Source organism: Giraffa tippelskirchi, chromosome 14 (assembly GCF_054371585.1).
Source record: "Giraffa tippelskirchi isolate mGirTip1 chromosome 14, T2T-mGirTip1v1.2.pri, whole genome shotgun sequence".
In the NCBI taxonomy this organism is placed as follows: Eukaryota; Metazoa; Chordata; class Mammalia; order Artiodactyla; family Giraffidae; genus Giraffa; species Giraffa tippelskirchi.
Genome location: NC_137288.1, coordinates 20,808,869 through 20,823,562, shown reverse-complemented (window position 1 = coordinate 20,823,562; position 14,694 = coordinate 20,808,869). Strand labels below are relative to the sequence as shown.

Here is a 14,694-nt window from a genome sequence, read left to right as displayed (position 1 = left end):
TGATTTTCGAAGTGGTAAAACTGAGACTAGGTGAATTATCTAAAGTTGTTTAGCTAGAGAACAGACAATAGAAATTATATATCTAAATACATCAAACTCCAGGTTCACATTGTTAGCCAGTATGTGATACTGACTTTAGGAGGGAGTATTACGAAAAACAGTACATACTGAGTTGTTGTTGCTGTTGTTCAGTCACTAAGTCATGTTTGATTCTTTGCACCCTCATGGATTGTCGTCCTGCAGGTGACCTCCAGTATCTCCTGGAGTTTTCTCAAATTCATGTCCGTTTAGTCAGTGATGCTTCCTAACCATCCCATCCTCTGCTGCCCCCTTTCCTTGTGCCTTCAGTCTTTCCCAACATCACGGTCTTTTCCAGTGAGTCAGCTCTTCCCATCAAGTGGGCAAAGTGTTGGAGCTTCAGTTTTTGCATCTGTCTTTTTAATGCATATTCAGGGTTCATTTCCTTTAGGATTGACTGGTTTGATCTCTTTGCAGTCAAAGGGACTCTCAAGCGTCTTCTCCAGCACCACGATTCAAAACCATCAATTCTTCCACACTCAGCCTTCTACATGCTGAGTATTGCCTGTTAATTCATTCACCTGAGAAAGGAAAAAGAATGACATAAGACAGTAGCAGAAATGTCTCAGGATTTTTGTTGGGGATTTCCCCAAGACATTTGAAAAACTCCTTGGCATTTTGAAACTTCCTAGCCTCAGTGAAGATCCCAGATGGGAGATAGTCAGCAGTGGGTGGGTGGCAGGCAGTTTTCTGTGCATGAGGAGTTAATTCCCCAGGTTGGGTGCTTTTTCCTTTTCCACTTACTGCCAACCCCCAGCGATGTAACTCCGTGTCTCCACACTGACTCGGCAAACCCCCTGCTCCTCCCTGGGGGCATGTGCCCTTGCCAGCAGCTGCCTATCCCAAACCCATAAGGTTTGGGTGAACAATTTCCTAGCCCTTGGCTCTGGGTCCCTTTCTTTGCCTGGCAACCACCATTTCTTGCCCCAAACATTCTCCTGTGTCCCTTTCTGTAGCAGTGTTGTCCTGGATGTATTTTCAAGTTGTGGTTTCCTACTTCGAGCTAAGTTGTCATCTTTCCATCCTTCAATGATTCTCCCTGACTTTGGTTTCCTACCGCCTCTCCATTTTTTTTTTTTCAACAGAGGCCACACATAATTACATGTGTTTGTTTAACATTTCTAGGTTTGGAGCAGATGTTAGAGGTGATTCCACCTTAACTATCAGCTCCTTTATGCCTGATTAATTCCCATGCTTTTTTTCAAGATTCACAGTAGCTGTTATGTATTTTGAAATCTGTAATTAATTTCTGATATTTAGTGCTCCTATGGCACTCTTTATTTATCTCTATTAACTGTGCTTATCACTCCTAATAAAATTACTCCTGCCTGTCTGAATCCTCTGTTAGGCTTTAAGCTTCTGGTTCAGGGAACTTCAATGTTTATATTCTTATCTAGATCCCAGTCTGGAGTACAAAATTGTTACTAATAGGTATCTTTTGAACTTTTAGTACAAAGGGGATGGAACATAAACATTGAAACAATGAACACTTATTCAGTTAAAAAAGTTAATTGAACTAAAATAATTGGTTTCCATAATATTTGTCTTCCATTTAAATATTCCTATTTATATTCTTTTTAGTAGAATATTTATAAAATCAAGAATGGTAGGTAAATAAGAATTAGACTATTTACTCTGGGACTAATTGAAATAAACACCCAGAGTCCTTTAATCTTATAAAACTTCCAGTGAAAGCTATTTTGGCTTGTGAATTAGATTTACTCTTATAAGTAACGGAGGAAAGAAACAGCAAAACTTGCTAAGATATATATTCCTTCCCAAAGGGACAGTTAAAGAGCAGTATATTCAGCAATACTGATAGGAAATATTTTCTTTATGTGAATGCTGTGCAGGGAACAATGGTAATTACCAGTCTGGAGGTGAGTTAGAAAATCACAGACAATAATAAGATACAATTGAACTCTACCTTTGGGAAACACATTACCACAGCACACAAAATCAAAAGCTCTCTAGGCAGAAATAAGCAATCAAGTCACTCACGGAGACGAAGCTGGACCGTTACAGCAGCAGAATAAAGACCCATGTGTTGAGCGTACCCTGAAGGGAGTATACTATCACTTGCTTTGTTTTGTTTGTTTTTCCTTATTGGGACTCTTTAAAATTACTTGTACAGTGTTCAGAATTCAATTGTCCGATTTTTTAATCTAAGTCACATTAGAGCTCATCTAGTCCTGTCTTTTGGAGAAGGCAATGGCACCCCACTCCAGTGCTCTTGCCTGGAAAATCCCATGGATGGAGGAGCCTGGTAGGCTACAGTCCATGGGGTCACTATGAGTCGGACATGACTGAGCGACTTCACTTTCACTTTTCCCTTTCATGCACTGGAGAAGGAAATGGCAACCCACTCCAGTGTTCTTGCCTGGAGAATCCCAGGGACGGCGGAGCCTGGTGGGCTGCTGTCTATGGGGTCGCACAGAGTCGGACACGACTGAAGCGACTTAGCATCAGTCCTGTCTTTTAATGAGTTTGACAGCTAAGATGAAAGAGCAACAAAAGTGATAAAGGCAGATATTTCACACAATGAAAATGCTCCAGTGACATGTAAGGTATATTTGACAGAGAAAATTCACTGAAGTTTAAAATTTTTATTTATCTACCCTTAAATATTATGGTGCAGTGGCAAAGAATTCACCTGCCAGTTCAGGAGCTTCAAGAGGCATGGGTTCTATCCCCGGGTTGGGAAAGTCCACTGCTCTATAAGTCAGAAGTCTAGGCCAATGAGGTTGCTCCTTTGCTTTGGTTTGGGGTTTAGAAAGTTCAAAATCAAAGTGTTTGCAGAAGTATATTCTTTTCTGAGGGTTCTGGGATGAATTTCCTTTAAAGCTCATTGACGGTTTTGGCAAAATTTAGTTCCGTGCTATAAGAACAAGTGTCTTTCCTTCCATTTTTCCTGTCTCCCCTTCCTCTCTCCCTCCAGTTCATGATCTCAAGTACAAAGAATATCCTTAGCTCATATATTGATTAATATGGGCTTCCCTGATGGCTCAGATGGTAAAGAATCGGCCTGCAATGCGGGGAGACCCATGTTTCATCCTAGGTTGGGAAGATCCCTTGGAGAATGAAATGGCCACCCACTCCAGCATTCTTGCCAGGAGAATCCCATGGACAGAGGAGCCTGGTGGTTTACAGTTCATGGGGTCACAGAGATTCAGACACAACTGAGCAACTAGCACTTTCACTTTCTTTCACTAATTAATCTCATGCCTAATAAAGGAAAGGAAAGTCGCTCAGTCGTGTCCGACTCTTTGCGACCCCGTGGACTGTAGCCTGCCAGGCTCCTCCGTCCATGGGATTCTCCAGGCAAGAACACTGGAGTGGTTTGCCATTTCCTTCTCCAGGGGATCTTTCCGACCCAGGGATCGAACCCAGGTCTCCCACATTGGAGGCAGACGCTTTAACCTCTGAGCCACCGGGGAAGTCCTCATGCCTAATAGACCCCTGTTAATTTCCTATTTATAATGAGACTTCTGTTTCCTAAGAACTGAAAGATGAATCTTGATGGAAAGTAAACTAAAAATTGGACAAGCACAATTTCTGTTCTTTGCCTTGAGCTATATATTGCCTTTGCCATTTTGAAACAAGCCACTTCAAGTATTATGATACATGCAACCCTTTTTCACATATGTACCTTGAAACACACATGTGCAGGCAAGTTTCTCCAATGTGTTAGTCATTAGTACCTACAAATAAAAACAGCCAAATGCAGGGGACACTATTACAGCTGAATGTAGGAAGTTGTGAAGAATTCATTGATATATTAGAAAGTTGTTCCTCAGCTTGGCCAGATGCTGCAACTTGGAAGTGTTCAGTTCTTTCAAAGCTTTGCAAAAAAAGATAAAATACAATGAAGCAGTCATCTATCTTCAACCTTCTACAGTTCATGCAAAGTCAATAACCATCCTATGTGCAAAATCTTATTTAATATCAAGAATTCAGTAACCTTACATCTTTCTAATAGCCACTTTCATTGTGATAGTCACTTTGGTTAAAGGTAATGTCACATTTTACCTTACATGCAATTATTATAGGGTATTTCAAATGTCTCTAAAAATCTGTTATTTAATTAGAATCATGATTTTGTATTCTGTTAGCTAAATTACATGTCTTTGAGTGATTTTTCCTAATCCTGTATTTACTAACTGCTCTTTATTATATAATTTTGTAGAATAGGTATTTCTTTGGAACACAAATACTACACTATGAGGGAAGTATAAAATATTTATTTTGTTATGAATTCTTTATGGACTTGGCACTAAACAATCATGATAAAATTAGAAGATGAAGAAAAAGGGGAAAACAGCCATTCTAAGAGGTTTTTCACATATTAAAAGACTTGTTTCCTAGCTCATACCACAATTGTGGTTGCTTTTTTAGGGAAAGAAATAACAGAGAGTTACAGAAATATAAAGAAAGAAGAGTGTAAATGAGTGGGATATGTAGATATATTATCTAGGTAATATATGAGTTATATTCAGTCACTAAGCCTTGTCCGACTCTTTGCAATCCCATGGACTGTAGTGGGCCAGGCTTCTCTGTCCTTCCCTATCTCCCAGAGTTTGGTCACACTCATGTCCACTGAGTCAGTTAATACTATCTAACCATCTCATCCACTGCTGTCCCTTCTTCTTTTGCTTTCAGTCTTTCCCATCATCAGGAACTTTTCCAATGTGTCCTATCTTTGCATCTGGTGGTCAAAGTATTGGAGCTTCAGCTTCAGCATCAGTCCTTCCAGTGAATATTCAGGATTGATTTCCTTTAGGATGGACTGGTTTGATCTCCTTGCAGTCCAAGATACTCTCAAGAGTCTTCTCCAACACCACAGTTCAAAAGCATCAATTCTTCAACCCACCAGGCTCCTCTGTCCATGGGATTTCCCAGGCAAGAATACTGGAGTGGGTAGCCATTCCCTTCTTCCCAACCCAGAGGTGGAGCCCAGGTCTCCTGTGTTTCAGGTGTATTCTTAACCATCTGAGCCACCAGGGAAGCCCAATTTAGGTTATCTATGGATTATATAGGTTATATATAAATATAGGTGTTATATGTAGATATAGGTGTTATATGTAGATATATTTCTATATTATCTATCTATAATTATAGGGGAAATTATACAGAAAGATATATTATTTCTCTTCTCTGAAATATACTTGTATCTCTGAGATGTAAATAAACATTGCAGTTTTATGTAAAGATTATATAAAATATTTAGGATCAGTTTTGATACAATAATGATATTAATAGTAATAATAATGAATTCATTCACCTGGATGAAGATGTCCAGCTGTACATCAACATTAGCTCTAGTGCAGATAATGTAGACATAAGCATGTTGACAAATGATTTTTATCAACTACTAAGGAAAGGAGTACGTCAAGGATGTATATTGTCACCCTGCTTATTTAACTTATATGCAGAGTACATCGTGAGAAACGCTGCGCTGGAAGAAACACAAGCTGGAATCAAGATTGCCGGGAGAAATATCAATAACCTCAGATAGGCAGATGACACCACCCTTATGGCAGAAAGTGAAGAAAAATTAAAGAGCCTCTTGATGAAACTGAAAGAGGAGAGTGAAAAAGTTGGCTTAAAGCTCAACGTTCAGAAAACTAAGATCATGGCATCTGGTCCCATCACTTCATGGGAAATAGATGGGGAAACAGTGGAAACAGTGTCAGACTTTATTTTTTTGGACTCCAAAATCACTACTGTTGGTGATTGCAGCCATGAAATTAAAAGACGCTTACTCCTTGGAAGGAAGGTTATGGCCAACCTAGATAGCATATTTAAAAGCAGAGACATTACTTTGCCAACAAAAGTCCGTCTAGTCAAGGCTATGGTTTTTCCAGTGGTCATGTATGGATGTGAGAGTTGGACGGTGAAGAAAGCTGAGCGCCACAGAATTGATGCTTTTGAACTGTGGTGTTGGAGAAGACTCTTGAGAGTCCCTTGGACTGCAAGGAGATCCAATCAATCCATCCTAGGAGATCAATCCTGGGTGTTCATTGGAAGGACTGATGTTGAAGCTGAAACTCCAATACTTTGGCCCCCTCATGCGAAGAGTTGACTCATTGGAAAAGACCTGAATGCTGGGTAGGATTGGGGGCAGGAGGAGAAGGGGACGACAGAGGATGAGATGGCTGGATGGCATCACTGACTCGATGGACATGGGTTTGGGTAGACTCCGGGAGTTGGTGATGGACAGGGAGGCCTGGCGTGCTGCAATTCATGGGGTCGCAAAGAGTCGGACACGACTGAGCGACTGAACTGAACTGAACTGAAGGAAGGACCTAAAATATGTGAATGACAAAATTTACATTTCAAAGCAGTAATTATAAATTTAGGGAGATAAACCATATACATGCCCAAAATTAGTATTACTAGTGAGTGCTTTATCAGGAAGGGGAGAGAATTTGGTCGTGATTAAATATTTCCATTAGCATAAGAATATCTCCATTAATAATAAAAATATGCTGTTTATAGATTTAGTATATGCTTTAAATATTTACATCCTACTTGGAATGAAATAATTTTTGAAAATTTCTTAAAATGAATGTCTGGTGTTCCTTTAGACAGATTTAACCCCAATTATTTAGAAATTGCCAGACTATAAACAGTTATTTCTGGAGGATTTTAACTGATTGAGCGTTACTTTTAATCAAAATTTCAAACAGGATTATTTTATCAGTACAGAAAAGAACATTAACCATCCTTTTCATTTTTGGTTGAAATTATCTTCTCCTTTCATATGAATGATCTAAAATATATTTTTCTGTTATAATTTGAAAGAGGAGAAGTACAAAATCACATTTGAGGCTTTGTTTCTTTAATTATTTAAGGGGATTTTTTAAAAAGCCATTTATACCAATTCTGATTGTAACGATCATATTTTAATATAATGTCCTAAGAACTTAGAGTATTAAATTACATTGAGCTAATATTATTTTTAAAATATTGTGCTCTTTATACAATCAAAGACTTTCACATAGCATTAGGTGCTGTTTTGTTGATTTAACCATTGGCTGTAACCTGAAATGATGCCGAAAGACTTTCTATTGCTTATAGCATATATAAATATGAAAGATCCTTGTTTGCAATTTAATTAGGAAAAATATGACACTAGGTTTTTAGGAAATATACAAGTATCAGTTGATGTGCAGTCTGGCATTTATCACACTCTGCCTCATGGTATTTTTCTTTGTCTAATCATCCTGTGATAGCAGACACTGTGGAAGGAAGAGCTACAGTGTATGTCTGAGCCCCAAGGCTTATCAAACTGTCCAGTGATCTTTGCACTGCAGCCTCTTTTAGAGTGTGTTTATCAGTGTCATCTTATCACCATTGCTATTTGGACATACTTCAGAGTGCTGGTGCAAATAGGTTTGCTGAATCAATTTTATTTTGAAGCTTTAAAAGATATCCTATTATTTTAGAAACTGTGCTAAATATCTGCCAATATTTCAGCAAGAGTTTTGTTAAGTGTTGGGTCTACACCTCAAAGAAAAATTTTAAGCTTTCTGATAGCACAAATTTGATAAAAATTCTTTCCAAGATTCCAATTTAAGAGATTGTTTAAACTGCATAAAGAGATTTCCTAAATAAATGAAAAATATCTCAATTGAGGTGATGGATAGAATGAGATGAAGGAAAACAGTCTAATTGTGGAAAGTGGGAAAGAAATACAGAAAAGGAAACAAGGGCACATGGTAAGGGTCAGGTGGAAAGCTTCGGAGGCGGCGCTGAGAAGTGCCATTTTATCTCTCACAACAGCTTTGCCTTAGAGTCTATTCAGTGTGGTATTATCACAGCCACTGCAGTGCTTTTCTTTCTTTTTTTCTTTTTTTAATTAAACTTTTTACCTTCTGTTGGGCTTCCCTGATAGCTCAGTTGGTAAAGAATCTGCCTGCAATCCAGGAGACCCCAGTTCGATTCCTGGGTCAGGAAGAACCACTGGAGACGGGATAGGCTGCCCACTCCAGTATTCTTGGGCTTCCCTTGTGGCTCAGCTGGCAAAGGATTCTCCTGCAATGCGGGAGACCTGGGTTTAATCCCTGGGTTGAGAAGATCCCCTGAAGGAGGGGAAGGCTACCCACTCCAATATTCTGGGCTGGGGAATTCCCTGGACTGTATAGTCCATGGAGTCGCAAAGAGTTGGACACGACTGAGAGACTTTCACTTTCACTTACATCTTGTATTGAGGTGTAGCCGATTAACAATATTGTGATACTTTCAGGGAACAGTGAAGGACTCAGCCATACATTTACATGTATCTTGTTGTTCAGTCACTCAGTTGTGTCCTACTGTTGTGACCCTATGGACTGCAGCACGCCAGGCTTTCCTCTCCTTCACTCTCTCCTGGAGTTTGTTCAGACTCATGTTCATTGAGTCAGTGATGCCATCCAACCACCTCATCCTCTGTCACCTGCTTTTCCTCCTGCCTTCAGTCTTTCCCAGCATCAGGGTCTTTTCCAACGAGTCGGCTCTTTGCATCAGGTGGCCATAGTATTGGAGCTTCAGTTTCAGCATCAACCCTTCCAATGAATATTCAGGAAATACTCATGATTTTCTTTAGGAAATCATGTATCTATTCTCCCCTAAAGTCCCCTGCTATCCAGGCTGCCACATAACATTGAACAAATAAATGACACAAATGAACTTACTTACAAAACAGGAAGAGACTCACAGACTTAGGGCATGAACTTTTGTTGCAAGGGGGAAGGATGAGGGGAAAGGATAGTTAGGGGGTTTGGGATGGACATGAATACACTGCTATATTTAAAATGGAAAACCAACAAGAACCTACTGTATAGAACATGGAATTCCAGCTCTTTTCTGATTGCCGATTACATGGTGTATCTTTTGTCCCCATCATTTACTCTTCGGACACTTTTGTCTTTGAATTTAAAGGCTGCTTGTTTGTTTCAATGGTCTGGCTGGAATAATTCAGTGCATACTCTGGTGGCCCACAGCAGTCACACCCCTGGAGCCCTCTATGTCAGGACCCTGTAGGGGTCAGCCGTGGATGGTGCTCCAGCTCCCTGAAGCAGTGAGGTTTCTACCTGTAACATTAGATCTGTGGGGGGGGGGGTGGCTGAAGGCTGCTTTCTCAGTTCAGAGAGTTGATGAGTTTGCTGCTGACTCAGGCAGGGATGAGAGAACCAGAGGATGTTTCCTCAGAGGACACAGCACTGAGAAGGTGCACAGTTGTCATGACCTTCAGGATAGCTGTGGTTTTAGCTGCACCCTCTCAATGTCTTTACTCTGGTCTCCCCCATAATCTCCTGAGCTGTGCTGATCACATGCAACTGTGTTCATGTTGTAACACATGTATAACAATGTTCACCTTTAGGTATACAAAAACTGAGAGATTATCCATTCAACTAATTAAGCAACCTGAAGAAAAAACATAGCCAAAGTATCCTCAACTATTTATACTTAATCTGTAAAAGATTGGTATAAAATACAATATTTGGAAACTTTTAGGGTATAATAACTAATTTTGAGCAATAGAATGTAAGTGTCCAATGAAATGAATTTGGTACACAAATTATAGCACCTTTGTAAGATAATATAGTGTGTCAATTTCAAATCTTTATGAAACAATATTCAGTTAATAATATGTATAATATATTTTTAGGTATAATGTACACTTGAACACTATCATGGTTTAAACTAAATAATACATGTATAAATATGTTCTTTGTCAGAGTTCAGTATTTTCTTTATTTGTCACAGCCTTAGGAAGCATCACTATGAACAAAGCTAGTGGAGGTGATGGAATTCCAGTTGAGCTATTTCAAATCCTAAAAGATGACACTGTGAAAGTGCTGCACTCAATATGCCAGCAAATTTGGAAAACTCAGCAGTGGCCACAGGACTGGAAAAGGTCAGTTTTCATTCCAGTCCCAACGAAAGGCAATGCCAAAGAATGCTCAAACTACCGCACAATTGCACTCATCTCACATGTTAGTAAAGTAATGCTCAAAATTCTCCAAGCCAGGCTTCAGCAATATGTGAACCGTGAACTTCCAGATGTTCAAGCTGGTTTTAGAAAAGGCAGAGGAACCAGAGATCAAATTGCCAACATCCGCTGGATCATCGACAAAGCAAGAGAGTACCAGAAAAACATCTATTTCTGCTTCACTGACTATGCCAAAGCCTTTGACTGTGTGGATCACAATAAACTGTGGAAAATTCTTCAAGAGATGGGAATCCCAGACCACCTGACCTGCCTCTTGAGAAACCTGTATGCAGGTCAGGAAGCAACAGTTAGAACTGGACATGGAACAACAGACGGGTTCCAAATAGGAAAAGGAATACGTCAAGGCTGTATATTGTCACCCTGCTTATTTAACTTATATGCAGAGTACATCATGAGAAATGCTGGGCTGGAGAAAGCACAAGCTGGAATCAAGATTGCCGGGAGAACTATCAATAACCTCAGATAGGCAGATGACACCACCCAGGCAGATGACACCACCCTTATGGCAGAAAGTGAAGAAGAACTAAAGAGCCTCTTGATGAAAGTGAAAGAGGAGAGTGAAAAAGTTGGCTTAAAGCTCAACATTCAGAAAACTAAGATCATGGCCTCCGGTCCCATCACTTCATGACAGATAGATGGGGTAACAGTGGAAACAGTGGCTGACTTTATTTTTCTGGGCTCCAAAATCACTGCAGATGGTGACTTCAGCCATGAAATTAAAAGACACTTACTCCTTGGAAGGAAAGTCATGACCAACCTAGATAGCATATTAAAAAGCAGAGACATTACTTTGCCAACAAAGGTCCGTCTAGTCAAGGCTATGGTGTTTCCAGTAGTCATGTGTGGATGTTGAGAGTTGGACTATAAAGAAAGTTGAGCACCGAAGAATCGATGCTTTTGAACTGTGGTGTTGGAGAAGACTCTTGAGAGTCCCTTGCACTGCAAGGATATCCAACCAATCCATCCTAAAGGAGATCAGTCCTGGGTGTTCATTGGAAGGACTAATGTTGAAGCTGGAACTCCAATACTTTGGCCACCTGATGTGAAGAGCTGACTCATTGGAAAAGACCCTGATGCTGGGAAAGATTGAGGGCAGGAGGAGAAGGGGACGACAGAGGATGAGATGGTTGGATGGCATCACCAACTCGATGGACATGGGTTTGGGTGGACTTAGGGAGTTAGTGATGGACAGGGAGTCCTGGCATGCTGCAGTTCATGGGGTCGCAAAGAGTCGGACACGACTGAGCGACTGAACTGACTGACTGTCTGTAAAGCAGAGATACTATTTTTGTTAAGTATAAAAGTAAAATAATTATTAATTTAAAAGATAATATGCAAAATATGAATCAGCTCTGCTCTGTTTAATACCTTAGATTTGAGGACATGTTCAAAAAAAAATATAAACAGATATTTAATTTTATTTTCAAGTATTTAAAGTTCTTTGTAAGATGAAGTTGTTTTCAGATTTACATATTTTAATTTCCTATGTATTGCAATTTATCAATTTACTTGCCAAAGTATGCAGATGTCCTTATATTACATTGTGTTACTTTGACTTTTATTTTCTCCAGTTTGTATTGAATCACAAATCAAAATTTTGCAGCATAGTTTTGATTAATTTAAGACTCAGTAGAAGCTGTTTCCTGTTTTATGTTTGACAATAATTTAGCATAATATAAAGTGGTGTGACATTAAACAACATTTCTGAATAGAATTCAGTTCCATTAACAAGATCCATTAGGAAAATATAGCTACCTGCAAATCAACCGTTTTGTGTCAGTTTCATTAATTACTGTTTGGGCATAATTGGTATAATACCATACTTTACTTGACAGTGTTTGTATTGTTTGGCTAGAAAAGGCAACACATAATGTTGGATAAAACATAACCTAAATGTAATTTTAAATTACTTGTATCAGAATCTGCCACTTGAGGAGAAAAAAAGTAATTTGTTTTGTGAAATCCATGACTGATATTGTAGTTTGTGATGAAAATTTATAATTAAAAATATACGATATTAACAAAGATTCATTATTTACACCAAAACTGGCTAAAACTCAAGATTCAAAAAACTAAGATCATGGCATCTGGTCCCATTACTTGATGGCAAATAGATGGGAAAAAATGAAAATAGTGACAGATTTTATTTTCTTGGGCTCCAAAATCACTGTGTATAGTGACTGCATCCATGAAATTAAGATGCACTTGTTTCTTGGAAGGAAAGCTGTGACAAACCTAGACAGTGTATTAAAAACCAGAGACAACACTTTGGCAACAAAGGTCTGTGTAGTCCAAGTTATGGTTTTGCCATTAGTCATGTACCGATGTGATAATTGGGCCATAAGGAAAGCTGAGCACGGAAGAATTGATGCTTTCAAACTGTGGTGCTGGAGAAGAGTCTTGAGAGTCCCTTGGACTGCAAGGAGATCAAACCAGTCAATCCTAAAGAAAATCAACCCTGAATATTTATTAGATGGACTAATGCTGAAGATGAAGCTTCAGTATTTCAGTCACCTGATGCAAAGAGCCTACTCACTGGAAAAGACCCTGGTGCTGGGAAAGAATGGGGGCAGGAAGAGAAGGGGAACGACAGAGGATGAGATGATTGGATAGCATCACTGACTCAGTGGACATGAATTTGAGCAAGCTCCGGGAGATAGTGAAGGACAGGGAAGCCTGTTGTACTGCAGTCCATGGGGTCGCAAAGAGTTGAACGTGACTTAGCGACTGAACAACATCAACGAAATATACTATTTGTGTTGATGATAGAATGCTTGCTATGCTAACCCAATGTTATGATTTTTGTGCATTAAGTACTCATAATTCATGATCAAAACTATGAACATATCCATCACTTTCAAAAGTATTCCACCCTCCCTAGACCCCTAATCCCCAGGTCATCCTTGATTTATCTGCTTCTTTTTTTGATATGATGCATTGTATTTTCTAGTATTTTATAAAAATGGTAGCATGCAGTAAGGAAAGTATTTGCCTGGCTTCTTCCTCTAACTATATTTACTTTCACTCATATTGTAGCCTGTATAAATACTTCATTCTTTTTATTGCTGTGTAGTATTGGGGTATGGATGTAACACATTGTATGACCCATTCTCATATTGATGACTTTTGAGTGGCGTCAAGTTTGGTGCATGAATTACTTTTACTCTTTTGGGAAAATAGCTAAGTATGTAATCTCTTGATGTTATACTCCATTTGCTTTCAGGCGAATATTTTACTAACTTTGCTGTAAACTTCTTCTTTGATCTATAGGTTATTTTAAAGCATGTAACATAACTTCCATATATTTGGAACTTCTCCGGTTATCTTACCATTACTGAATTTTAGTTAATACTATTATGTTCCATACCCTGAGAAAACCATAATTGAAAAAGACACATGTACCCAATGTTTATTGCAGGACTATTTATAATAACTAGGACATGGAAGCAACCTAGATGTCCACTGATAGATGAATGGATAAGGAAGCTGTGGTACATATACGAAAGGGAACATTTTCATTATATTACATCATTTTATATAATATAATATATATTATATTCAGCCATAATAAGGAATGCATTTGAATCAGTTCTAATGAGGTGGATGAGCCTAGAGTGTATCATACAGAGTGAAGTAAGTCAGAAAGAGAAAATCACATATCATATATTAACGCACATATATGGACTCTAGAAAGATGATACTGGTGAACCTGTTTGCGGGGCAGCAGTGGAGACCCAGACATAGAGAACCGACTTGTGGTCACAGGGTGGGAAGAAGAGGATGGGACGAATTGGAGAGAGTAGCAGAGAAACATATATGCTACCACAAGTAAAACAGATAGCCAGTGGGAATTTGCTGTATGACTAAGGGAGCTCAAATCTGGTGCTCTGTGACAACCCAGAGGGGTGGGATTGGGTGGGGGGTGGCAGGGAGTTTCAAGAGGGAGGGTACGTGTATATACCTATGGCTGCTTCACACTGATGTATGGCAGAAACCAACACGATATTGTAAAGCAATTATCTTTCAATTGAAACAGAAAAGAAAAAATTCTATTACACTCTGAGAACAGAACTTGCATGATTTTGATTCTTTTAAATTTTTCTATTTTTTTCCACATGGCCTAAGATATGTTTTATCTTGGTGGATATTCCAAGCATACTTGAAAAAAATGAATGTTCCCTGTTGTTGGCTGGCTCATTATAAATGGTGAATGTAGCATGTTCCCTGATAGTGTTTTCAGGTCATTATATATATATATATACGTTTTCAGTATAAATTTTGGGCCCAATAGCCTTATCAGTTGCTGAGACCTGTGTATTGTGATCTGCGTCTGTAACTGTGGGTTGGTCTCTTCTTTCACTTCTACCCGTATTTGTTTTATAAGCTTCAAGCCTCTGTTCTTACAGGCCTAGTTAGGACTGTTATGTCTTCTTCGGGAATGTCTAGCTTTCTCATGAAGAATTATCTGTTTTTATCACTATTTTGTGCGTTCTGAAGTCTACTTTGTCAAATATTGATGTAGCTACTCCAGCTTTCTTGTGATTAACATTTATGTGGTATTTTTTCTCTCTCTACCTACTTTAGTATATCTCTGTATTTGATGCATATTTTATGGGTAT

General features: G+C 38.9%; 1 long non-coding RNA gene across 1 annotated transcript; it reads left to right on the top strand.

Annotated features, from left to right (window-relative positions):
- Window positions 1–639: 639 nt before the first annotated feature.
- Window positions 640–4,501, top strand: LOC145534652 (uncharacterized). The gene is made up of 2 exons (XR_014074846.1): window positions 640–2,991; window positions 3,374–4,501. It is a non-coding gene; the product is annotated as an uncharacterized LOC145534652 (long non-coding RNA).
- Window positions 4,502–14,694: the final 10,193 nt, after the last annotated feature.